Below are 27,444 nucleotides of genomic sequence, written 5' to 3'. Positions count from 1 at the left end.
TCAATTGGGCTTTATTAGTCCTAGCTCCAGCCTATTTCTCTCAAAATGTTCTCTGCTCAGTGCTTTGGTGAAGATATCTGCATTTTGGTCTTCTGTACTGCAAAACTTCATGCAGATAAGCCCTTTCTCCATATTGTCTCTCAGAAAATGATGTCTCACATCAATGTGCTTGGTTATTTTGTGTTGAATCGGGTTTTTGGCCATGTTGAGTGCACTGGTGTTGTCACATAAGAGAGGAAGTGTACACACCAAAATCTTCCAATTGTTGTTTGATTCATAAGAGCTGAGCACAGTAGGAAGCTGCAACAAAATATTCTGCTTCAGCTGTTGAGAGAGCTACTGAGTTTTGCTTCCTTGTCCTCATGATATGAGACATGATCTTAGAAAGTGATCCATTACAGAAGTACTTTTCCTGTCCACAAGATAACCTGCATAATCAGCATCAGCATACCCAACACTATTAAAATTATCACCTGAAGGGTAGTACAGGACCAGGTCCTGTGTTCCCTTAAGATATCTCAAAATTCTTTTGGCAGCCTTTAGATGAGATTCCTTGGGATTTGACTGAAACCTTGCACATAGCCCTACACTAAAGACAATATCAGGTCTGTCGGCAGTGAGATAGAGAAGAGACCCAATAATGCCTCTATACATGGTTTGATTTACAGGAGAGCCAGATTCATCCATGTCTAGTCGAGTGGCAGTGGCAATGGGAGTGTCAATTACTTTTGATGCTTCCATATCAAACCTCTTCAGAAGCTCCTTAATGTATTTCTGCTGGCAGATGAATGTACCATTTGTGGACTGCTTCACTTGAAGACCCAAGAAGAAGTTCAACTCACCCATCATGCTTATCTCAAACTCACTTCCCATGAGTTTTGCAAATTCTTCACACAGTGAATTAGTTGTTGCCCCAAAAATGATATCATCAACATATACCTGAACGATGAGCAGGTTCCTCCCTCATTTCTTTAGAAATAAAGTGCTGTCAATTCTTCCTCTTGTGAAACCATTTTCTAAGAGAAACTTTGACAGTCTTTCATACCAAGCTCGGGGAGCTTGCTTCAACCCATACAGTGCCTTGTCCAATTTAAACACATATTCAGAATGTTCATGACATTCAAAACCCGGAGGTTGCTTTACATAGACTTCTTCCTTAAGGAATCTATTCAGAAATGCACTTTTGACATCCATTTGGAACAGAGTGAATTCCTTATGTGATGCAAATGCAATGAGGATTCTGATAGCTACCATGCGAGAAACAGGAGGAAAGGTCTCATCATAATCAATTCCTTCCTCCTGATTGTAACCTTGAACCACTAGCCTAGCCTTGTTCCTTGTAGTGTTTCCATGTTCATCAAGCTTATTCCTGAATACCCATCTGGTTCCTATGGTTGTTCTATCTGAGGGTGTAGGTACCAGGTGCCATACATTGTTCCTTCTGAACTGATGCAGCTCATCTTGCATGGCAGTGATCCAGTCTGCATCCTTTAGGGCTTCCTTGATGTTTTTGGGTTCTATTTGGGAAAGAAAGGCTGAGAAGGCAAGTGAATTTCTGGCTTTTGATCTGGTTGTACTCCTGAATCTAGAGGGGTGATTATGTTATCAAGAGGATGGGAGCTTTTGTGTTTCCAGTTGGGCACTTGAATCTCATTCGTAGAGGAGCTGGGTAAGTCTGACTGGTTTTCTTTCATTCTTCTCTTCGCGACCTGTGGAGTACCTTGAACTGCATCAACCACTCTTTCTTCAGCTTCAGTGGTTGTGATTGTGGCACCTGGTTCCTCTCCAACTGAAGAAACTTCATTATCTTCACTTGGCTCCTTTACTTGACTCATCAAGTCTGCCTTTCCGTTTCCCATATCTTTGACTTCACCTGGAACTGACAAGGGCTCTCCATCTTGATCACCATTGTTACTTCTCTCACAAGAAGGATAGGACTCGTCAAAGATTACATGTACACTCTCTTCTACACACAGAGTTCTCTTATTGTAGACCTTGTAGGCTTTACTTTGAGAGGAATATCCCAAGAAGATTCCTTAATCACTTTTGGCATCGAATTTTCTAAGCTAATCCTTTTCATTGTTGAGAACATAGCATTTGCACCCAAATGTTCTTAAATGAGTTAGCTTGGGCTTCCATCCATTCAGCAACTCATAGGGAGTTTTGTTCAAGAGAGACCTGATCATGCACCTGTTCACCAAGTAGCAGGCAGTGTTAACAGCTTCAACCTAGAAGTTCTTTGCTATCCCACTATCGATCAACATTGTCCTTGCCATTTCTTCAAGAGTTCTATTCTTCCTTTCCACAACTCCATTTTGCTGTGGAGTTTTGGGGGCAGAGATGTTATGGGTAATGCCGTTCTCGTTGCAAAAATCATCAAACTTAGCATTGTCAAATTCTATCCCATGATCTGATCTTATGCAGGCTACTTTTGAATTAATCTTCACTTGAATTTTCTTCACAAATGCTACAAAAACTTCAAAGATTTCAACTTTTGTTCTGAGGAACAAGGTCCAAGTAAATCTGGAATAGTCATCCACTATCTGAGGTGCTGACATCCTTCTTTGGCTTAAATGAAGATTTCCTTCTTTGGCTAAGTGTTTGAATTGTCAACAGGTCAAGTATGAGCACCAGAGGCCAGGTGGCCTACTTCAGCGAATGCCCATTCCTGAGTGGAAATGGGAGCGCATCACTATGGACTTTGTAGTGGGATTACCCCGGACCTTGCAGAAGTTTGATGCAGTATGGGTCATTGTTGACAGGTTGACCAAGTCGGCACACTTTATTCCGATTGTGACTACTTACTCTTCAGAGAGGTTGGCTCGGATTTACATTTTTGAGATAGTCCGGTTGCACGACGTGGCTGTTTCCATCATATCAGATAGGGGCCCTCAATTCACTTCTCATTTCTGGAAAGCTGTTCATGATGATTTGGGGACCCGTATGGAGCTTAGCACAATATTTTATCCACAGATAGACGCGCAGTCGGAGCGGACAGTTCAGATCTTGGCGGACATGCTTAGAGCATGTGTGATTGACTTTGGGGGTCAGTGGGATTCTTGCCTTTGGCAGAGTTTGCTTACAACAATAGTTATCAGTCCAGCATTGAGATGGCCCCATATGAGGCTTTATACAATCGGCGATGTCGTTCTCCGATCGGGTGGTTTGAGCCTGGGGAGGCTAAGTTGTATGGTACGAATCTGGTGAAAGATGCCTTGGAGAAGGTGAAGCTAATTCAGGAAAGACTTCGCACAGCACAGTCCAGACAGAAGAGCCATGCAGATCAGAAGGCGCGTGATGTATCATTCATGGTTGGCGAGAAAGTCCTCTTGAAAGTCTCGCCAATGAAAGGTGTCATGAGGTTCGGGAAGAAGGGCAAGCTGAGCCCAAGGTTTATTGGCCCATTTGAGGTGTTGAGGCGAGTTGGGGAGGTTGCTTACGAGCTTGCTTTGCCCCCCAGTTTATCGGGAGTTCATCCAGTTTTCCACGTGTCCATGCTCCGGAAGTATTACGCCGACCTGTCCCATGTGTTAGACTTCAGTACTATTCAGTTGGATGAGAGCCTGAGTTACGAGGAGGAGCCAGTTGCCATTACTGATAGGCAGGATCACCAGTTAAGATCCAAGAGGATTTCAGCGGTAAAGGTCCAGTGGAGGGGCCAACCAGTCGAGGAGGCGACCTGGGAGTTCGAGGAGGACATGCGAAGCAGATACCCTCTTTATTCAGCATCTCAGGTACTTTTCTATGTTTGTTCGAGGACGAACGTTTGTTTAAGAGGTGGAGGATGTAACGACCCGACCGATCGTTTTGCTTTTTAGAACCCCGTTCCCCCAAATAAAACTTTCCGTGCTTGCTTTAACTAAATTATGACCCGCGGGGATGGTTGGTTCGGGATTTGGACGAATTTGGGTTGATATATGCTCATTTGATTCCTTAAGAATTTCATAAAAAAGCTAAGTTTGACTTTGGTCAACATTTTTAGCAAACGGGCCCGGATTCGTGTTTTGATGGTCCTGGAGGTCCGTAGGAAAATATGGGACCTGGGCATATGCTCGGAATCAAATTCTGAGGTCCCTAGGCCGAGTAGTGAATTTTTATTAGAAATTGTTAAACTGAAATTCCAAGGATTTAAAGAAACTAAATAATGATTTATCACATTTTTATCGGGCTCGTGGATTGATTCAGGAGCCTAGGACAGGTCCAATATAATATTTAAGACTTGCCCGCAAAAGTTGGTGTCAATCCGAGTGGTTTAAGTGCGTTTCGGCTCGTTAGAGGAGAATTAAGAACTTGAAGTTCATAAGTTTGATTCAATTGGTTTTACGGGGTGATTCTTAGATTTAGCGTTGTTTCGGGCATTCCGAAGGCTCGAGCAGGTCCTTTTCATGATTTCGGACTTGTCGGTATGTTCGGACGGGGCACGGGAGCCCCGAGCGTCAAACGAACGAGGCTCGAGTGAAGTTGAAAAAGTTGGAAGTGCTGAAGCTGCTGCTTCTGTCATAACCGCACCTGCGGTTGGTTGGCCGCAGGTGCAGGACCGCAGAAGCGGTCGTCCCCTCGGAGATGCGGCCAAGCCCAAAATCGCAGAAGCGGCTTCCAAGCCGCAGAAGCGGCTACAAGACCGCAGAAGCGGTCCCAGCCCTTTTGGCCAACTTCCGCAGATGCGGTCTCTTCCTCGCAGATGCGGGACCGCAAATGCGGAAATTGCTGAAGCAGTGAGCTTCATTTATTGCGGGTTCTAAGTCGAACTTTTCCATATTTCACTCCTCCATTGGGCGATTTTAGAGCTTTTGAGAGAAGACCTTCACCTAGCATCTTGAGGTAAGTTTATTCTACCTATTGTTGGCTTAATACTTGTATCTTAGGTAGATTAAACACTAGTATTAAGGTAAAATCATGGGGTTAGAGAAAAAACATAGGGTTTTGACAAAAGTTAGATTTGACCACGAAAATTGTTATGAAATGAATTAGAAATCATATATTATTGATCCTTGGGTTATGAAGAACAACTTCCCTTGAAAGTTTTTGGAATCCGGGCACGTGGGCCCGGGGTCGGATTTTAGGAAACTTGTGTTTAAGGGTGGGGAGTTGCTTAAATAGTTAGAATATGATCTTGTAAGCTTGTATTGACTAGTTCCTACCACGTTTATCTAGTTTTGGATTGTTCGGCTCCAAATTGAGAGTTCGGGCTCCTTCTTGGTATTGGAAGTGCACTTTGGAGCGAGGTGAGTCTCCTATCTAACCTTGTAAGAGGGAATTGTCCCTATAGGTGATGTAATCTAATAATTTGCTATTAAATGTCGGGGCTACGTACGCACTAGTTGACGAGGGTCCGTGCGTAGCTACTATTGTGCTAAGTCCGGGTACTTTAGGACCCAAAGGCATGCTTTATGTGGTATTCTTGCAACTCTATGTTTAATTTGGATTGTTTAATCGTGGTGATTATGATAAATGAGATTAATTAAGAGGAACATGACCATTCTTGACTTTTAAAAGAGAAGATGATAATGCAATGAGTAATTGCTTCTCAGTTATATGTTATTGTCTGCCTGTTGATGTGTTTAATTACATGTGACCGCGTCGCATGGTTGATTCGCGAGCGGGGTAATAGATGCACGCTCGACCCTCGGTAGTGCACAATTTACTTTATGTTGGATCGGGCCGTACGACCTCGGCACTATTTGTGCCTGCTTTACCCCGTAATTTCTATGATTGAGATTATTACTTGACTTGAAATGAAAGTTGCCAGTGGTGACATTACTTAGGAGAGAACCTGTTAGTTCTTGCTATATACTGCTATTCATTTGCTTTTATCCATGCACAATATTATTCATATCTCATATTATTTGACCCTAGTAAGTGTCAAGTCGACTTCTCGTCTCTACTTCTTCGAGATTAGACAAGATACTTACTAGGTACATATTGTTTATGTACTCATACTACGCTTTTGTACTTAATTATACAGGATCTGTGGCAGGTACATCTGGCTATCAGTCTAGTGCATATCATTGAGCCTATCCCGAGACTTCCACAGTGAGCTGCTCCCCTCCTGTGCCGTTCAGCAGCTTGATGGAGTTTCTCTTATTTATTTTTGCTGTCTATTCTATTTCGGACAGTAGGATAGAATTGTTCTTTTGTATATTCTACTAGTTGCCCATAACTTGTGACACCGGATCTTGGCACACACTTTAGTAGAATATTCTTTTGGGATTTGTATAATTATTTTGGGTACCTTACTGGTTATTACTTGTTTTAACCTTAATTTAAGAGATTTCTGAAATTAGTTGGTAAAGGTAAAATGAGAACTTATTTATATTCCGCGTGGGCTTGCCCGGCAATGGTGTTGGGCGCCACCATGACCTATTGTGGAAATGGGTCGTGACAGCCATCACCGCACATGGTTTGTTGTCTATAAAATCTTCAATGCTGTTCAGGCAAGAAATATGTTGGAATCTGAAGGGATTTGAGCTGCTGACAAACTGATTGCGGATCCTTTCATTCATGGAATTGATGTAACTCTCATAGACAGACATACACTTTCTTGCAAGTGGAGAAGCATAATATATGGGGAAATTAGCAAGTTCAGGATGGTTAGACCAATATTCCTCCAGGATAAGGACAAGTTCTTGTGCACGCCCCAAGGCGAAAGCAAGAATCAGCACCCGACCGCCTTGCATGAGTGTTGAGTGTATCACATCAGTGAAAAAAATTCTCTCTTATCTGACGTGGCACATGGAGTTGAACACCATAAGTTGATTCTATAATGCAAATATATGGAGAAAATTCTGGGGTCTCAGCAGCACGGAGATGCCTGTCTTCTTCACGGGAGTAGTCTCCTGTATAGAGAACTCCAACACCAGCAATATCAACCATAAACATGGCAGCACCAAGGACATGACCGGCAGTATAACACCAAAAGCGAATGCCATTTACTTCCATAGTCTGATGGAAGTCGATAACCTACAGAACAAGTTTTCACATGTCAAAATAACCCTAGCCGTATATGTAGCAAAAGAATGATAAAGTGATAATTCATTGATATGGTGGGGAAAATCCAGTATACAAGTGGCATGAAAAATGTAACAAAGTGGTGAACCTGCACAAAAACATGGTTCTCTACAATATGAAATAAGAAAAGAAAAACAATAACCATAAAACTGGTCTAATCAAAACATGAATTAGTGCCTATACTCTCTGACATTCATAAACTGCATGTATTTCTCCCAGATTGCAGATGTCCAATGGGGCATGAAGGCATATTCAAGGCACAATCTATCCTTTTTCTTGGTAAAAATATTAATTTATTTGATAACCAGTAAGAAGATTAATTATATTCATTTCATGGAACCCAGACGCTACAGCGAATACACACAAAGGTCTGAAGCTAAATGAAAAGAACAATCTATCATCAACTGCTTCTCTAAGAATCATTTTATTCTAAGTTACATTTAACACTCTTCGCGACAATTAAACAAAAGGGAAACCAAAAGAGTCCATAAGATTTAAATTTCCACTGCAGAATCCTACCTTCTCGGTGAAGAAATAACATATTGCCTTGATTCCATATTCCAGTTCATTGGCCAGGGAAACTTTTTTGTGTTAATGTTTCCATCGCATCCCAAAATTAGCTATACTCTACTCATCCCGCCAATAACACCACACCTACACCCCAACCCCGCCTCCATGCCACCTATTCCACCACAATTTAATACTTTAGCAAATCGGTTTTTATATTGATTTATTTTAAACTTTATTTTGATAATTGAGAAATTCTCGAGGTCAGTGGTCACGGTTTGAAGCCAAGTGGATGATGGGCCCACCCCTCTACTCCCCAACTTAAATACCAAGCTATTGTCTGGGGCAGGGTTCGAACATGTTGCTTCATATGAACTTATTTTCATGTAAAAATGTTTAATTACATGAGAAAAGAGAAGCTACCATTGAATTAGTGAAGAAAGCGTATAGGAAAGAGCTCCTCATATAGGAATCTAGGGTACATGAAATAAAGGGAAGTATCATAATTACTAACAAGTATTTCTAACATTCTAGATGTTGACCATAGGAAATGGTTCAACGTAACCCTTTACAATTTGAGTAGAAGAAAATGACCCTCCAAAGATTTTTTGCATGTAAAAGTAAATATCTCTCGGCATATTTGACATAAAACTATAAAGAACACCAAATGTAATACCTTCTAAAATGACCTGAAGCGCATGTACTTACCACAAATATACTTGTCTCAGGAGAGCTTTGGGGGTATATCTGCCAACTAAGTAAGCTAACAAAAATAATGAAGAGATACACTGAAACTGTATTTTCTTGCAGATGAAAATATTGGCTTAAAAGCAATATGAATTGCAATTTGATTATCTTAAATCAGCTTAATCTGCATCGCTGTCCTAAACTTCACCTCCTCTTGCAACTACTTTAACCACAGAAGCTAATATGAAATCAATGTACATCCATATATTCAACCTCTACACTTGACGCAGTAACTATACCATACTTTTTTTTAGGAAAAAGTTATTTTTTGAGAGATTAGTAACTATATCATACTTATTTTCAAGAAAAGGGATTTCTCCCATTAAGACAACTACTTTTTTGATAAGGTATGTGATAATAGGCTAGATCTAGGTAATTTAGCGATTGTTTATGCTCCCGCTTGATTATATTCCAATGTCATAATGTGGTTAAATGGTGAAAAATGGGCTCTAATTGTGAATTTTACACATTGCAGGATGAGGAGCCTATGTGATGCCTTAAAGTTGTGATTGGAGCTAATTTGGAGCAAGAAATATCCCTCGGAGCTAAGTGTGCGCGAAGACTAGACAAAAAAAATGAGGAAATAAAGATCCAGACTAGCGCGAGCAGTAGCGCGATCGCGCTAGTCTAGATACGGGAGGCAGAATGTCAGTCGACTAGCGCGAGCTCTGGCGCGAGCATTAGCGCGTTCGCGCTAGTCCCAGTTCTGGAAAAGACTTGTTAGGGGCAAAATTGGAAATCTGAAGGAAATTTCACTTAACCTATATAAAGTCAAGCTCGCCCGAGGAATGTATATCAAGGTTTTCATAGTTTAGTGCAAGGAACATAGAGGCAGGAGGCAAGGAGGAAAATCCAAAGTTCTTCTTTTCTTCTTCTTGTTTTTTACGTTTTGAATGAAATTAAACATTATTGAGATGAACACTGCTATGAGTGGCTAAAACCTATTGTTCTAGGGTCATAGGTGAAACATGATTGTTGTTGTTCAGCGTTTAATTTAACAAAGTTGGTTTAATCATATTGGGTTGTTTATTTAATTCTGTTCTCAATTATTTTGCTGAGTAGCTAACAGTGGAATATTATCTACGAATCTATAGTTGAACTCGAAAGTGGGAACTTTGGATTGCATATAGAATTAAATAGAGCAAGTTCTTGAACCTGGGCATCGGGGATGGATTCGCAATTAGGATAGACATATACCTAATTGCCTTGGTTGGTTGAAATACAGGATTTATAAATGCATTCTTGTTAATTTTAATTCCATAGACATATAGGCATTAAGTTAACTTGAATAGGCGAGTAAGAACTCGACAGATTCTTATGAGCAATATTAACCCTGTCAATCAACAACCCAGATAAATCGATTAGTTATTTTAAGCTAAGAACGCAACATGATTGCTAACTAGCCCGTGACCCTGGAATATTCTCCCCTACTGCTTGTCATTCGAAATTGCTATTTGTTTGGTTGATTATTTTAGTTAGTTTATTAATTGATATTTTAGGTAGTAAATTAAAGACGAATATCCTTTGTGAAAAATCTCTTGGATCGATAAGTTAATTGAGTTTAAATCAGTCAATAGTTAATCACAAGTCTTCGTGCGAACGATACTCTACTCACTACTTTATTACTTGATGATCACGTGCACTTGCGTGAGTGTTTTGGTCGCAACAAATTTTTGGCGCCGTTGCCGGGGACTTAGAAATTAGCTACTTGACTGAGTTAAGCTTTTATTAGTTATTTGTTCAAGCTTTAATTTTCAGTTTACCTTGTTTGTGTTAACACAGGCTCTTCTCTTGAATGCGGAGTAGAAGCGCAAACAATCTACTTCCCCTTGATCCTGAGATTGAACGAACACTTCACAGAGTGAGGAGGAAAGTAGACGCAAGAGCCAGAATTGAAAGAGAGTTGGACATAGTAGTCCAACCACAGCCAATAGAGATGGCAGGGAATGAGGAACGCGCGGTGATTGAAGCCGCAAGGCCCAGTCTTGCTAACATGACTCAGGCTATTGTGAAGCCTATATAACAGGGCACTTTGAACTCAAACAATACATAGTGCAGCTTGTCACACCTCCTTTTTACACACCTACCCCGAAGGATAATGTATAAGGGAGTTTTTCCATTTAAAGTGACATTATTCGAAATGGGATTATTTATTTATTTTTAGAGTCGCCACTTGGGATAGGATTGGCTTTTGGTGTCCCAAGTCACCGATTTAATTTAAATCCCAAATCGAGGAAAATTTTGACTTCCCAATTGGAGTCTGCGAACCAGAAATTCTGAATAAGGAATTCTGTTGACCCGAGGGAAGGTGTTAGGCACCCCCGGATCCCGTGGTTCTAGCACGGTCGCTTAAATTATTATGATTGACTAAAAATCTAATTTTTGCATGTCCCAACCTATAGTGCAATTTTAAGATTATTTACCGCTTTTAATTGATTTTTAGGAAAGTGAACGCCGTTTAAGAACGTGTTTTTGGATCACGTCATATGAAATGCACCCGGATCCTCGACATATTCTTATTCAACGTTTTGGGATTTGGATTTGGGTTGCATGAAATGCACACCCGAATTTAAGAAGGTAATATTATTAAAACGCACCTAAAGCGACTAACGGGTTATTATCTTCGTGGGAGGCCGTGAAATTCGCTAAACGGCACGCCCCAAATTCTAAGTATTTTTATATAGACGTTTAATGAGGCCCCGCAGTTTATGGGTTTTGTTTGGCGAGGCTCATCTCATTTTTATTTAAAGGCCAACCTAAAGCGACTACAATTTTTCTATTTATTATTTGTCTCTAAAAGGGTCTAATTAATTTACATTTATAAATTCGAGCCTCGAATTCAAGTCTGAATTCAAACAAAAGGGAGGACCCTCTTAATTTGAACCCACCACCTAACTCGAAACACAAATTTATATTTGCAAATTAATCCCCTATTCCTAACATAATTTTTAAAAGGAGTTTTTTTTTTTTGACTTCTAGCGATTTTTGGGCCCTGAGAAGTTGGCCCAGGTCTATGGCAATAGCAGTCTGCGAAGGGAGCCTGCATTGGGCTTCTGGGAATTGGCCCAAAGCCTAGTTATATATGGAATTGATTTATATAGGCCAATTTTCAGCATTTGCCATGTTTGGGCCTCTTAATAGCCCAATTCAACTTAAACTCAACTTAAAGAAAATTTCAACCTTATAAATTTTAACAAAGAAAATTTTTATGCAGAAATTGTGACTACTTTCTGAAAATAATTGAATATGCTGAACATGCTGAAATTTAATGTTAAAATCAGAACTAGTTTAATGTTGATCCTGCTAAAATTGAACATGTCAAAGCCAATACTATTGAATAAGCAATATGGAACTCGAATTATGACTTATTCCAGTTCGAGTCCAGTCCCATTTATATATATATCCAGTCCGTATATCCAATTCCAGCACTCCTATATATCCATCTCTATTTAATTGCAACAGTAGATGAGATGCATTATAAAAAAAATGGAACATGGTAAACTACTTGGCCGTCCTCAATTATTAACTCCACACGAATACCTGACCTTAATTTCTGCACTTATGCTAATGTTTAACAATAACAATTAATACAAACAGCAGTCCAAATTATACACAAACAGTCCTATATAACAATCTATGATTATAAAGTAACTAAGTCTATATCAGCTTCTATCTATTTAGCTAATCCTACATAGCATCCCAAAACACACTTTGGAGCAAATGAAGGAGCATTTTATTCCATTTTTCAATCCAAGCTACAGCACATCAAAGCTCGAATATGTACCTGGAAATTGGGGCAAAACAAAGGTCAATGGATTGTCAGCAAGGTCGCAGCAGTTCAGCAGCAGAATCAGAGGCTCGGAGTGATGTTATAATGCTAGAAATGATGTCAAATGGCACAGGATCCTTTGCAGTTAATGAACCAAGCAAAATAGCTTAAATGCACCCAAATCAACTTGAGATTGAACCCAGGAATGCTTAGATGATTTCAGCAACCAAAACAATGAACTAGAAGATGTAAGTCAGCAAACTAAAATCGAAATTAACCTAAGGTTTTCAATGTAACAGTTTTTTTTTGAATTTTATTGGAAGTTTTTGTTGTTTTTGGGTTTTTTGGGCAGAAATTAAGATCTAAAGTGAAGGTTTCTACAGCTATATGATTTCAGATTTGAACCTCTTAAGTGTTGAGGTTCAAATTTGAATTTCAGACTTGAGGAAGGGGATTTTTAAGGGGAAGTTAAAGCTGGCAGGGATTTGGGAATTTTCAGACTTCTAAAAACATGTAAAAGAAGGCATTAGAGGTGCCTTTTATAGGCAAGGAGTGGGGCAGAAGGTTCTGGAAGCATTTTCCTATTTTCCCCCTTTTTATTTCATAAATTGGCTATTAGACCCTGATTTTATGACTTGTTACCCAAGTTACTGCATTAAAATGCAGAAAACTTACACTTAGGCCCCCTTTTAGAAGGCCCTAGGATATTCTTTTAGCTATGAAAAACCTAAACTACCCTTGCTTGAGTTCTAAAATTACTATGTCTTAACAAACCAACCCTTTCCCATGCCCAAATTACCCCTGACTACTCCCTGAAATTACTAACCCAAACAACCCCTTCATTTTAGTTAAAGTTTAACTATGATTAATCCTAGTGAATCTAAATCGACTGCAACCAACCAACAAAACTAAAACTTAACAATCAGAAAACAAAACTAAATAACAATTACTTAATCAGACTATTAAACATAAGGATTGAAACGAGCAGATTATTACTAGGAAAAGAGTAGACATGTTGAATCAAAACTAACAAAAAATCCTATTGAACTAACAAGTGATCTCTTGAACTAATTAACCCGATATTTGAACATTAAAACTAACAGAAATACAACACAAATCAGATCAGAATTAACTAAAACCAGAAATAACACAGAAAACAAGCTAACTAAAAACAAAAGCACGAATTAACTAATGAAAACAAAAAGAAAAGAAAAGAATAATAGAAGTGAGAAGAGACACTTACAGATTTTTGGACTCTACAAGAAATTCCCTTCGAAATTGGTTTCCAGTTAATATTATATGTCTATTCTGTCGAGAATAGGCCTATAATATTAACTAGAAATCAATCGCCTTTGAAAATTTTCAAAACAAACTCGAAACCCAGGAACCCTAGATTTAAAATCCGCCCAGTTTCGCTTAGATTCGAGTGATTTTGGTTAGGGATTAGGGGTGAGGAGGGTTAGGGGAGTGTGGGGTATGAATTTGGGCCGTTTGGACAAGGTAAGGTTTTGGCCGGAAAATTTAGATTCAATATTTGAGCTCTTTGGCTATGATTCGAAGAAAACCAATACCGGATATGGAAAGAGGAGGACGAGGAGAGATTGAGGTGTAATTTTGGGCGGAAAAGGACGCCGGCTGCCGGCCGCGGCGATTTCCGGCCGGCGGCGTTAGGGCGGAGGGCGGCGGAGATGTCGGGGAGTCAATGGCGGCTAGGGTTTCTCTAGGGTTTGGGGGGTGAGAGACGGGAGGTTAGAGGGGGTAGGGGGGCACGGTTTGGACACGTTTTATACTTAGACACCCTAGCTTTAGGACCGTCCGATCAAGAAACCTCGACGGTCCTGATCTAATCCCACGAAACGACGTCGTTTGAGGATTTAAGGTGCTGGACCGGGTGGAATCATTTGGGCTTGAATTCGACCGGATTTGGGGAGGGGTTTTGGTCCAATTTGGGCTGCTATTTAGCACTGGCCCAATATCAGGGCAGCCTGATTTGTATCTCTTTTCTTTTAATTCTTTTCATTTATCTATTATTTACTTATTGTTTCAACTTTAAAAACCAAACAAAATTAAACCTAAACATTAATTCAACCTACCTAATTAAACTACAATTAAACCAAAAAACCTAAAACTAAAATTAAAATCAATCAAAACAAATCAAAGTTTCTTCATGATTTTTATATTTTGTACAAGCTTAATTACTAATTAGTCTAAGAAAAATATAAAATTAAATCCTAAATGCAAATGTGCTATTTTTGTATTTTTTATGAATTATAGCAACTAAAAATGCACACAAAATGCAAACAAGACACAAAATCATGCAATTAACTCCTGAAATTCAAAGAATAAAAGAAAATTCCTAATTCTAATGAATTTTATAGGAGTAATTTAAGCGTGGCAAAAATCACGTGCTCACACAGCCGATCCAGTCCACAGGGCAATATGTGGGTCTACCTAGTGAAGACCCGCAGAGGCACATTCAGAATTTCTTGGAAATCGCGGACACTTACAATTATCCAAATGTTTCCAAGGCTGACACTATTCCCTTTTTCACTGCTTGGGGACGCTAAGGAGTGGTTGCAGAAGCAGCCCGCAAACTCAATCTGCACTTGGGATGATCTAGCAAGGAAATTCTTAATCAAGTTTTTCCCCACTAAGAAAACAAAGATATTGAGGAGTAAAATTCTTGGGTTCGAACAACGAGATGGCGAGACACTTCGTCAAGTATGGGAAAGGTACAAGAAGATGCTCAGAGACTGTCCACATCATTGTCAAACTGACGAGGTATTGGGTCACACTTTCGTGGATGGGTTAGATGATGCATCAAAGATGAATCTTGATTCAGCTTGTGGGGGTAGTTGCATGACCAGACCGTACAGTGAAATCCAAATCTTGCTAAGTAACTTCACTACTAATGATCATAATTGGCAAGGTGAAGGTGATTCACGAAAGGCAATTAAGCAAAAATCAGTTGGATTACTTGAGCTCGATGACTTGTCAGCCATGAGAGCCGATATTGCAAAGTTGGCCAATCAGATGACTAGGATGACAATGCAGCAACCACAAACAATGCAACATGTACAACAAATGGCTATTTGCTGCGAATTATGTGGTGACAATCATATGAGTGACATGTGCCCCACGAATCCTAAATCCATATACTATGTAGGGCAGCAGAACAGAGGTCCACCGAATCAGCATGCACAATACGGGAATTCTTACAATCCAAATTGGAAGAATCATCCCAACTTCTCATGGGGTGGAAATCAGCCGAATCAGAATCATTATGGGCCCCAAGGGAATTTCAATCCACCTCAGAAGCCACCCCAACAAATGGAAGAGAGTACAAATGATTTGCTAAAGAAGTTGTTGCTTGACAATCAGCAGCTCAAAACCCATTTCAGAAATCTTCAAATGCAAATGGGGCAGTTGGCAACGAATCAAAACACTAGACCTGCAGGCGCTCTCCCCAGTGATACAGAAAAGAATCCTCAAGTGAATGCAGTTACACTCAGAAACGGGAGAGAGCTGGAGGAAGTGCCAAAGAAAAGAAAAGACAAGGCCACACCCGAGGGGGAGTTGATACCTAAGGAAACGCATGAATCAAAGAACACTGATGCAATTCCAGAGCCAGTGGAGGCTACAAGGCCACCACCACCTTTCCCCCAGAGATTGCAGAAAAAGAATGATGATCGCATGTTCAGCAAATTTCTCTCCATGTTGAGCCAGGTTCAATTAAATATTCCACTCGTTGATGTACTGCGTGAAATTCCAAAGTATGCTAAGTACATAAAAGATATAGTGGCTCACAAGAGAAGATTAACTGAATTTGAGACAGTTGCACTTACTGAGGAGTGCACCTCAAGGGTCCAGAACAAGCTTCCTCAAAAGCTTAAGGATCCTGGCAGTTTCACCATTCCTGTGCGCATTGGTAATATTGATGTGGGTCGTGCTCTTTGCGATTTGGGGGCGAGTATAAATCTGATGCCCTTATCTTTGTTCAAGCAATTGGGCCTGGGAGCTCCAAGGCCAACTACTGTGATGTTGCAGCTGGCTGATAGATCAATAGCACACCCCGAGGGAGTGATTGAAGATGTGTTGCTGCAGATTGGAAAATTTATCTTCCCAACTGACTTCATTATCCTGGGTTATGAGGCTGACGAACTGGTCCCAATCATATTGGGGCGACCTCTCTTGGCTACTGGTGATGCAATTATTAAAGTGAGAGAGGAAAAAATAATTTTGAGGGTGGATGATGAGGAAGCAGTCTTTAATGTGTACAAGGCAATCCAACTTCCCCGCCACTATGAGGAGCTCTCAATGATATCCGTTGTTGAGGCGGATGAGCAAATTCTTGACACGAGTGTATACCTAGACGACTCTCTAGAGAAAGCACTTATGTTGTTCAATAGCATGGGAAACGATGAGGAGGTTGAGGAGATGATGCACATCCTGGATACATCTTGTGCTTACATGCAGGGGATACACCCCTTTGAGCCCTTGAATAGTCCAAAGGATAAAACATTATTGGAAAAAGCCAAAGGATAAAACATTATTGGTACCTTCTTAGCGTGAACCCCAATAATGTTTTATCCTTTGGCCATTTACCAAGAAGGTACCACTTGAGCTCATATCCCGCAACTCCACAGCTTCATGAGGCTTCACACTCACCACAACAAAAGGGCCTAACCAACGAGACTTAAGCTTTCTAGGAAAAAGCTTTAACCTCGAATTGAATAAAAGAACTTCTTGCCCCGGCTCAAACTCTCGATATTGGATGTGTTTGTCATGCCACCTCTTAGTCTTCTCTTTAAACAATTTGGCACTTTCATAGGCGTGCAATCAAAACTCATCAAGCTCGTTGAGTTGCAACAACCTCTTCTCTCCAGCTAACTCCATATCCATATTCAGCTTTTTAATTGCCCAATAAGCCTTGTGTTCAAGCTCGACGGGTAGGTGACATGCTTTCCCATAAATTAATTTATATGGAGAAGTACCTATGGGAGTTTTGTATGCAGTTCGATATGCCCACAATGCGTCGTCGAGCTTTCCAGCCCAATCCTTTCTATTTCTATTCACTGTTTTCTCCAGAATCTGCTTCACCTCTCTGTTTGACAGTTCCACTTGACCACTCGTTTGGGGATGATAGGTTGTGGAAACCCTGTGCTTGACTCCATATTTTGCACGGATATTATTCAGCAATTTGTTGCAGAAGTGCGATCCTCCGTCACTTATCAACACTCGTGGAGTTCCAAAGCGTGTGAAGATATGCTTCTTTACAAAACTCATCACTACCTTTGCGTCATTAGTGGGAAGAGCAATGGCCTCCACCCACCTAGACACGTAGTCCACTCCCACCAAGATGTACCTATGCCCATTGGAGTATGGGAAATATCCCATGAAGTCGATCCCCCAAACATCAAAAAGCTCTACTGCTAGTATATTCTGCAAAGGCATCTCATGCCTCTTGGTGATCGTTCCGGTTCTTTGGCATCTGTCACACATTTTAACAAAGGCATGTGCATCCTTAAACAATTTTGGCTAATAGAAACCCGATTGTAGAACTTTCTGGGCGGTTCTATCTCCACCGTGATGTCCTCCGTATGGTGACGCGTGACAGTCATGCAATATTGCATTCCTCTCTTCCTCAGGAACACATTTTCGCACCAACTGGTCTGCGCATAGTCGATATAAGAATGGCTCATCCCACATGTAGAGCCTCACATCATGTAGGAACATTCGTCTAGTATCAGGTGTCAATTCTGGTGGTGTCACCCCACTTGCAATAAAATTCACATAATTTGCATACCACGGGGCTTCACTTGAGGTGATTGCCAATAACTGCTCATCAGGAAATGTTTCTTTGATAGACCCACCTTCAGCTACATGGCTCCGATTTTCTAATCTGGACAAGTGATCAGCCACTTGGTTCTCTGTTCCTTTTCGATCTCGGATTTCTAAGTCAAACTCTTGCAAGAGAAGGACCCAACGAATCAGTCTCGGCTTGGCGTCTTTCTTCTCAAACAAGTATTTGATAGCTGAATGATCTGTGTAGACGATGACTTTGGTCCCCACAAAATATGATCTGAACTTGTCAAACGCCCACACCACTACAAGCAACTCCTTTTCAGTAACTGTGTAATTCATCTGGGCTGGATTCAGAGTTTTGCTCGCATAGTAGATGGAGTGAAAGATTTTATTTCTCCTTTGCCCCAAAACAGCTCCAATAGCTATGTCACTCGCATCACACATCAACTCAAAGGGTTGCTCCCAATCCGGGGCTATGATAATTGGTGCAGTCACTAACCTTCCCTTCAGCTCCTCAAATGCTTTCAGACAGGCATCATCGAACTTGAAAGAGACATCTTTCTCAAGCAACCTGCATAAGGCAATTTTCGAAAAATCTTTAATGAAACGACAATAAAAACCTGCATGGCCCAAGAAACTGCGAATGCCTTTGACGGACGTTGGTGGGGGCAATTTTTCAATTGCTTCCACCTTTGCTTTGTCCACCTGCAAACCATTTTTAGACACCTTGTGCCCCAATACTATAACTTCACGTACCATGAAGTGGCACTTTTCCCAGTTTAGCACCAGGTTCGTCTCTTCACATCTAGCAAGTACTTTATCCAGATTTATTAAACAGTTATCAAAAGAGCACCCAAACACAGAAAAATCATCCATGAATACTTCTACAAATCTTTCAACCATATCAGTAAAAATAGCCATCATACACCTTTGAAAAGTCGCAGGTGCATTACAGAGACCAAAGGGCATTCTCTTGAACGCATACGTGCCATATGGACACGTAAATGTGATTTTCCCATCTAAGAAACAGTAATATTCCTGGCCAGCTAATCTTTCAAGCATTTGGTCAATAAAGGGAAAAGGGAAGTGGTCCTTTCGGGTGGCATTATTCAATTTTCTATAATCTATACAAATCCTCCACCCAGTGACAGTTCTTGTGGGAATCAAATCATTATTTTCATTAACAACCACAGTCATCCCTCCTTCTTAGGTACACATTGAACGGGGCTTACCCATTTGCTATCTGAGATTGGAAATACAACACCTGCGTCAAGCCACTTAATCACTTCTTTTCTTACCACTTCTTTCATGATTGGATTGAGTCGGCGTTGTTGCTCTACACTGGGCTTGTGTCCTTCCTCCATGAGGATTTTATGCATGCAAAAAGCTGGACTAATGCCTTTAATGTCAGACATTGTCCACCTAAGTGCTCGCTTGTGCTCACGTAGCACCCTCAACAGCTTCTCTTCCTGCAAGTTAGACAATTCAGAAGAAACAATAACAGAAAGTGTCAGAGTCACCCAAATAAGCATATTGAAGGTGAGGAGGCAAAGGTTTAAGCTCCAATTTTGGAGCTTCCTCAATTGACGGTTTTGGGTAGGGGTGTTCAAAACCGAACCGAAATCGAAAATCGAATCGAAACCGAAGCTTAATGGCTTATTGGTATCGGGTTAACGGTTTAACGGACGGGGAACGGATTGAAATTTTTTTATTAACGGCTTATCGATTTGGGGGCGGATTATTCAATTTTCTTAACGGATAATCCGTTAACCCGTTAAGAATATATATATATATATATATATATATATATATATATATATATATATATATATATATATGTCCAATGGCTGTCTTTGTAGGGACTATTTCTGAGGAAGTATATTTTTTAAGCTTGCAGAAATAAGAAGATTTTGCAGTAGTAATTGTGAATCGCAGTGGATTTGTATATCAGAATGAATTAAGTGGTTGATATACTTTTTTGTTAATGGCCAATTTTAGCACAATTAAATGCGTTCGCTTTGCTTTTTTGTTGTTTTTATATTTTTATCCGTTAACTTTCTGTTTCCTTTTGCCCTTTCCTCTACTCCTTTTCCCCGAATCCAAGTGCCAGTTCATTGTTTGTATCCCAACAATATAATAAATGCAGCTTAGTCTAACATCTCGTTGTCGGTGTGCGATTGGTTCCAAGCTAAACCTCTTCTATTTGCAGCAAAACAATTAATGCACGCAATATAGATTAAATTAAGCCGATAAGACACCCGATAACCACCGATAAGAGCTTAACCGATACCAATCCGCCCGATATCTTATCGGGTGACTAGCGGATTAATACATTTAAAAGCCGATAAGCCAAACCGTTAAGAATAAATAACCGCCCAATCCGCCCGATAAGCAGCCCTAGTTTTGGGGGCGGCCCATCTGGCCTACTCAAGGGCTCAAAGGGGTGTATCCTCTACATGCACAGGATGTATCCAGGATATGCATCATCTCCTCAACCTCCTCATCGTTTCCCATGCTATTGAACAACATAAGTGCTTTCTCTAGAGAGTCGTCTAGGTATACACTCGTGTCAAGAATTTGCTCATCCGCCTCAACAACGGATATCATTGAGAGCTCCTCATAGTGGCGGGGAAGTTGGATTGCCTTGTACACATTAAAGACTGCTTCCTCATCATCCACCCTCAAAATCATTTTTCCCTCTCTCACTTTAATAATTGCATCACCAGTAGCCAAGAGAGGTCGCCCCAATATGATTGGGACCAATTCATCAGCCTTATAATCCAGGATAATGAAGTCAGTTGGGAAGATAAATTTTCCAATCTGCAGCAACACATCTTCAATCACTCCCTCGGGGTGTGCTATTGATCTATCAGCCAGCTGCAACATCACAGTAGTTGGCCTTGGAGCTCCCAGGCCCAATTGCTTGAACAAAGATAAGGGCATCAGATTTATACTCGCCCCCAAATCGCAAAGAGCATGACCCACATCAATATTACCAATGCGCACAGGAATGGTGAAACTGCCAGGATCCTTAAGCTTTTGAGGAAGCTTGTTCTGGACCCTTGAGGTGCACTCCTCAGTAAGTGCAACTGTCTCAAATTCAGTCAATCTTCTCTTGTGAGCCACTATATCTTTTATGTACTTAGCATACTTTGGAATTTCACGCAGTACATCAACGAGTGGAATATTTAATTGAACCTGGCTCAACATGGAGAGAAATTTGCTGAACATGCGATCATCATTCTTTTTCTGCAATCTCTGGGGGAAAGGTGGTGGTGGCCTTGTAGCCTCCACTGTCTCTTGAATTGCATCAGTATTCTTTGATTCATGCGTTTCCTTAGGTATCAACTCCCCCTCGGGTGTGGCCTTGTCTTTTCTTTTCTTTGGCACTTCCTCCAGCTCCCTCCCGTTTCTGAGTGTAACTGCATTCACTTGAGGATTCTTTTCTGTATCACTGGGGAGAGCGCCTGCAGGTCTGGTGTTTTGATTCGTTGCCAATTGCCCCATTTGCCTTTCAAGATTTCTGAAATCGGTTCTGAGCTGCTGATTGTCAAGCAACAACTTCTTTAGCAAATCATTTGTACTCTCTTCCATTTGTTGGGGTGGCTTCTGAGGTGGATTGAAATTCCCTTGGGGTCTATAATGATTCTAATTCGGCTGATTTCCACCCCATGAGAAGTTGGGATGATTCTTCCAATTTGGATTGTAAGAATTCCTGTATTGTGCATGCTGATTCGGTGGACCTCTGTTCTGCTGCCCCACATAGTATATGGATTCAGGATTCGTGGGGCACATGTCACTCATATGATTGTCACCACATAATTCGCAGCAAATAGCCATTTGTTGTACATGTTGCATTGTTTGTGGTTGCTGCATTGTCATCCTAGTCATCTGATTGGCCAACTTTGCAATATCGACTCTCATGGCTGACAAGTCATCGAGCTCAAGTAATCCTGCTGATTTTTGCTTAATTGCCTTTCGTGAATCACCCTCACCTTGCCAATTATGATCATTAGCAGTGAAGTTATTTAGCAAGATTTGGATTTCACTGTACGGTCTGGCCATGCAACTACCCCCACAAGCTGAATCAAGATTCATCTTTGATGCATCATCTAACCCATCCACGAAAGTGTGACCCAATACCTCGTCAGTTTAACAATGATGTGGACAGTCTCTGAGCATCTTCTTGTACCTTTCCCATGCTTGACGAAGTGTCTCGCCATCTCGTTGTTCGAACCCAAAAAATTTTACTCCTCAATATCTTTGTTTTCTTAGTGGGGAAAAACTTGATTAAGAATTTCCTTGCTAGATTATCCCAAGTGCGGATTGAGTTTGTGGGCTCCTTCTGCAACCACTCATTAGCGTCCCCAAGCAGTGAAAAGGGGAAAAGTGTCAGCCTAACATAGTCCTTGGAAACATTTGGATAATTGTAAGTGTCCGTGATTTCCAAGAAATTTTGAATGTGCCTCTGCGGGTCTTCACTAGGTAGACCCACATATTGCCCTGTGGACTGGATCAGGTGCACCATGTATTGTTTGAGTTCAAAGTGCCCTGTGATATCAGGCTTCACAATAGCCTGAGTCATGTTAGCAAGACTGGGCCTTTCGGCTTCAATTACCGCGCGTTCCTCATTCCCTGCCATCTCTATTGGTTGTGGTTGGACTACTATGTCCAACTCTCTTTCAATTCTGGTTCTTGCGTCTACTTCCCTCCTCACTCTGTGAAGTGTTCGTTCAATCTTAGGGTCAAGGGGAAGTAGATTGTTTGCGCTTCTACTCCGCATTCAAGAGAAGAGCCTGTGTTAACACAAACAAGGTAAACTGAAAATTAAAGCTTGAACAAATAACTATTAAAAGCTTAACTCAGTCAAGTAGCTAATTTCTAAGTCCCCGGCAACGGCGCCAAAAACTTCATATACGAGCCCACACACCACTAAAATGCACGTCCCAATAACTATTACGATGATACTATAGGAACTTACTATCCTAGCTAATAGCATCAATACATATGATGAGAAATAATTTGGCTTATCAGAAAAACCTCCTGCAACATCCAAGATCTGTTAAATGCTCCCTTATCCTAGAAATAACTTAGCATTAGGTTCCATAATCTCAATCTCCTCCAAAATATCTAGGGCATGCTTCATATGCCAGATAGCCACAATTAAATTGGACTGTGCTACCTCTGTTCCATGAAAGTACTTAACACGATGTGAAACTTTATACTAGAGTAGGTAAAAGATGTTTTTTCAGTGCATAAATGTCTGCATGATGACATGATTGTCACCAATAATAACAATTTCATTTGCATAACTCTGGGATACATACAAGTATACAACAACCCTATGCAAAGTGATGGTATGCCTACATGATGACTAATCAAATTCATAAGTGTCTGCACGACGACTAATCAGTCACTGCTTGGAGATCAATCATGGGATGTTGAAAACGAACCTCAATTTTGTCCATGGAGCGAAGAATGTCATGTTCATCAAACAACATATCTTCAACCGAGGCTCTGCTCACTTTAACATACTCTGACAAAAGCAACTTGTACAGGGCCTTTGTTGCATGAGTCATAAATACGCTCCCTTTAAATGTAGTCTGAAAATAAAAGAAGCTAATATGAATCAACAAAAGAAGTACTAAACAGTTGCAAGTAAAGATTTTGAACCCCTGAACAAACCTTTTCAATTAGGAAATAAGGGAGGGAGGCAGCATGATCTAAGTGAAAACTGCAAAGCATTAGAGCATGTTAATGCAATTATTTAGAGTAAGATAAAAAGGAAAAGGAACCAAAAAAATTCAGGATTAAAAAAAAACAGCTAAACAAAAGGTCAACAGTTAATATGCATGTCAAGGGACTTGAACGCACTGTGGAGAAAATTAGCGGGTGCACGAGTAATTCACTGAAAATCAGGACCACATAGAATAGATAATAAAATGAACTAGATCCGTCCACTCCCCTATCCCAGATTCACAGTGGAGGCAAAAATACTAGGTGATTTCTCCCCATCTATCCAAGTTTTGATGGACAGAGTTACCTAGTATTTGTGCTGGTGAGAGGTAAAATTAGTCAAGGTCCATGCAAGCTCGCCCGAACACCGTGGTAATTGTAAAAAAAAATATCAGTCCACTTCCTCCACTCAACTAGTCAATCCTACCACGGCTACATAAAACGATAAATAACTACAACAACAACAACAACAAACTCAGTATAATCTCATGAGTGGGATCTAGGGAGGGTAGTGTGTATGTAGACCTTATGCCTACCTTGAGGGTAGAGAGGTTGTTTCTGATAGACCCACGGCTCAAGGAAAGAAAAAGAAAGCAGTAACAACCAGCAATACAAACAACAAGATAATAAGAAAACAAGCAGTAACAACATCAAGATAATAAGAGGACATGTTGTAATCAAGACTGTCAATAACCGAATACAAGGAAAACAAAAAATAACTATTGAAATGGAAAAAACAACTCTATCCAGGAACCATTGACATAATCAAAGCCACAACTTCACAATTGGAAGGGTGGGTGACAATTCAAAAGAACTACTAGTAAAGCTTTTTTTTCTCTGGACACTGGCCGTTTTGCTTCTAATAACTTGTCAAGGGCTCTTTTAAGCATTCGCCCCCTATCTGCACCACTTTATTAATAATAACAAAAATTATTTCAAATAATGATGAGCTAGTCCATTGATAACTTCATACCATTTGAAGTTTGTGCACTCCCAAACATGTGAGAGTATAATCACAAAATGAAAATCTTCTTTTTCAACTGATAGGTATGTAATCACGAACATAAAAATATTACGAGTCAGCGTCGATAACGATATAAAAAGTTACTTCCTTTGTCCCATATTATGTTTGAACCATTTTAAATGAGCAGAACAATAAGGAATTAGAAAATAGCACCTTTGGTCCTTACGTTACCAGTTAATTCCAATTTTAGTCCAATTTTAGTCCTTGTGATATTAGACGAAACACATTTAACCTTTAGTTAAACAATATGAGTACTTTTGGTCACTTCACTAAAGGTACTTAAAAAAACAACTGACAGTGGCTACTAAGAGGCGCAATTTGGATATTACAGGTACAACTTTCAGCAATTAAACCTCACAAAAGAATCATCTAATTTTAACATTTTAATTTAAATTGTCTCCCCATCAAAGAAGCCCTTTTCCTCCCATCTTCCAACGAAAAATTAGGTGTTTTAGTTGGTTAATGGCAGTGCTTTTTTTTTCTCTGAGTCCTCTTGTATAAGAAGATCTGCCAAAAGCTCTACCAAGTACCAAGAACACATAGAATCGCCCAAACATAATAGCTGATAATATTAATTCTACTCAGTTGTGCAGCTTCTTTCGTCTTTATAATTTGTTTCGTCTTGCGTTGAAACTTAACCACTCTTCTTCTGGAGCCTTAGCAACATGAACTTGATAAAGAATCAAACCAACATACAGTCAAAATAAGCTCCACCGTGAATTTAGCTCAGATGAGCTTTGCATTTGTTTAAGCAATAGAACACTTTGGGAGAAGTAGTACTGTAATGCAATACCCATTCAATTTATTGCCACTTAATATCAATATGACTAACCCACTATTAACCTAAATGGAGGCATGCAGGGGCGGATTTAGGGGGGCGGAAGGGGGTTCGAACCCCCTTCGCTGAAAAATTACACTATATATATAAGGTAAAATATGTTTTTTACCTCTATATATTAAGTTTTGAACCCCCTTAACACAACTCAAAAGTATAATTTAGTAGTCAAGGGGATTCAAAATCTCCATAAAGTCATAGGTTCAATTCCCACTAGCTACAAAATAATTTTTTGAACGCCTTTCATGGAAATCCTGCCTCCGCCACTGGAGGCACGTATTAAAAACTTAAAATCAAGCTGAAATTTAAATGTCTGAATTCCCAAACCTATTATGCTACTTCTATTAAGCAATAAAATAAGGACCAACATTCAAAATCATCCACCAAGAGAAACATATAAACAAAAGAAAAAAGTTTAAGAAGCCAGTCATGGAGTAAAGCTGGAAAAAGAAAATAGAAAGGAAAAAATAACTTGTACTGAGACAGAGTCTTTCAAACAAAAAAATGAACATTATAGAACTAAGGCACAGAAAACTTACTGGGTAATGAGAAGAACATCAATAGTTGAAGGATCAATTTCATCAAAATACGGCAAAGCAGCCATGCCTGAGTAAGCTGGATGAATGCCACAGTCAAACTGCCAAAAAACATCAAATGTAATTAATCGAGTTCAGAACTTGTGGCCCAAAAAAAAAAGATTTTGAAGAAGAATGACAAAGACGTGTAGCCAACCAAGACTGTTTTTCCTTTGAAAGACATGTAAACACAGGACCGTCCCACTTCATTCCCAGCCCCTAAAGGAGTGATAATGAGTTTATCTCCTTCTCTGTTAACTGCAGGACTAGGTCTCTTCAAAGTTGACTGTGGTTGTCCAGTAGACGCCATTCTTACATCCAAAGAACATATAAAGTCAAATTATGAAAACACTAATCTTCATGCAAGAGTTAAATAATAAGAAGAAATTCAAAATTTAACTGGTTAAACAATCATTCAGCTTCATTATACCAAAACCATAAAAGTCAACAGAATTCATCTAGTGCGCCTCAATCCTAAATTAGTTGACAGCTACAAGAGTCCTCGGATATCCATTTATGCTCTATTCAACATAGTTTGAGGAATTTTAAGCTTGCTGCCAACCTACTTAGGGTCCATTTATTATATTGTGTGGTTCACGCAAAGAAAAGATCAATTAAAATAGGCGCTGATAGAATACTAATCAGTAAAATTGAAACAAACATTGAACAAACACAATCTCGAAAAAGGCAATGTTTTTGGCAGTGGCAAAGCCACGTGATCATAAGGGTGGTCAAAAATTGCACTGTATACATAGCTAAAATATTACGTTTTAGAGGTATATAACACCCTTTATCGGGAAATGTTTTCACTACTTTTAAATTTGAACACCCTTGGAAAAATTTAGCTTCGTCACTGGTTTTTGGGGTAATTTTTACCAATGCCGGCAAAAAATAAATTGGCAAGCGAGAAGAATGTTGAATCATCAAAAACTTTAATATTACCAATAAGAACAAAGATTCAAGAGAAAATAAGAGTTAGTAACCTGAACTCTAATAACTTGTTTAGATTGTTATTACATGTTGTTTTATAATGTATTGTATTGTTTGATGAATACAACGTATGGATAGATTGTGCCATCGTTTTACGATATCACGCACCAACAATACGAAGAATAAAATTTAAGTAACAATTAAAACAAACATTGTATTTAAAGTAACAATATGATAGAATACAACAGGTAACAACCATCCAAACAAGCTGTAAGTCCTGAACCGAAGACTGAATATGCTTACAAGGTCTATTCGAGTATTACTTACTTCCGGGTGGAGATATGCTCGGAGATCCGTCGGGTTTTCACCGGAACGCCGCCCCAGGTAGAGAGGGAGAGGAAGCGCTGTTTTGCAATAAACGTTTGGAATTGAAATTGTGCTGTTTTTTTTTCACTTTTTCGCTTTTTCACTTTGTCTTTTTCTTCTTTCTTTTAGGAATTAGAAATTA

General features: G+C 39.9%; 1 pseudogene; it reads right to left on the bottom strand.

Annotated features, from left to right (window-relative positions):
* On the bottom strand, window positions 1-27,444 carry LOC109230053 (annotated as a pseudogene).

The sequence above is a fragment of the Nicotiana attenuata genome, chromosome 7 (genome assembly GCF_001879085.1).
Source record: "Nicotiana attenuata strain UT chromosome 7, NIATTr2, whole genome shotgun sequence".
NCBI lineage: Eukaryota > Viridiplantae > Streptophyta > Magnoliopsida > Solanales > Solanaceae > Nicotiana > Nicotiana attenuata.
This window is presented reverse-complemented; position numbering and strand designations above follow the sequence as displayed.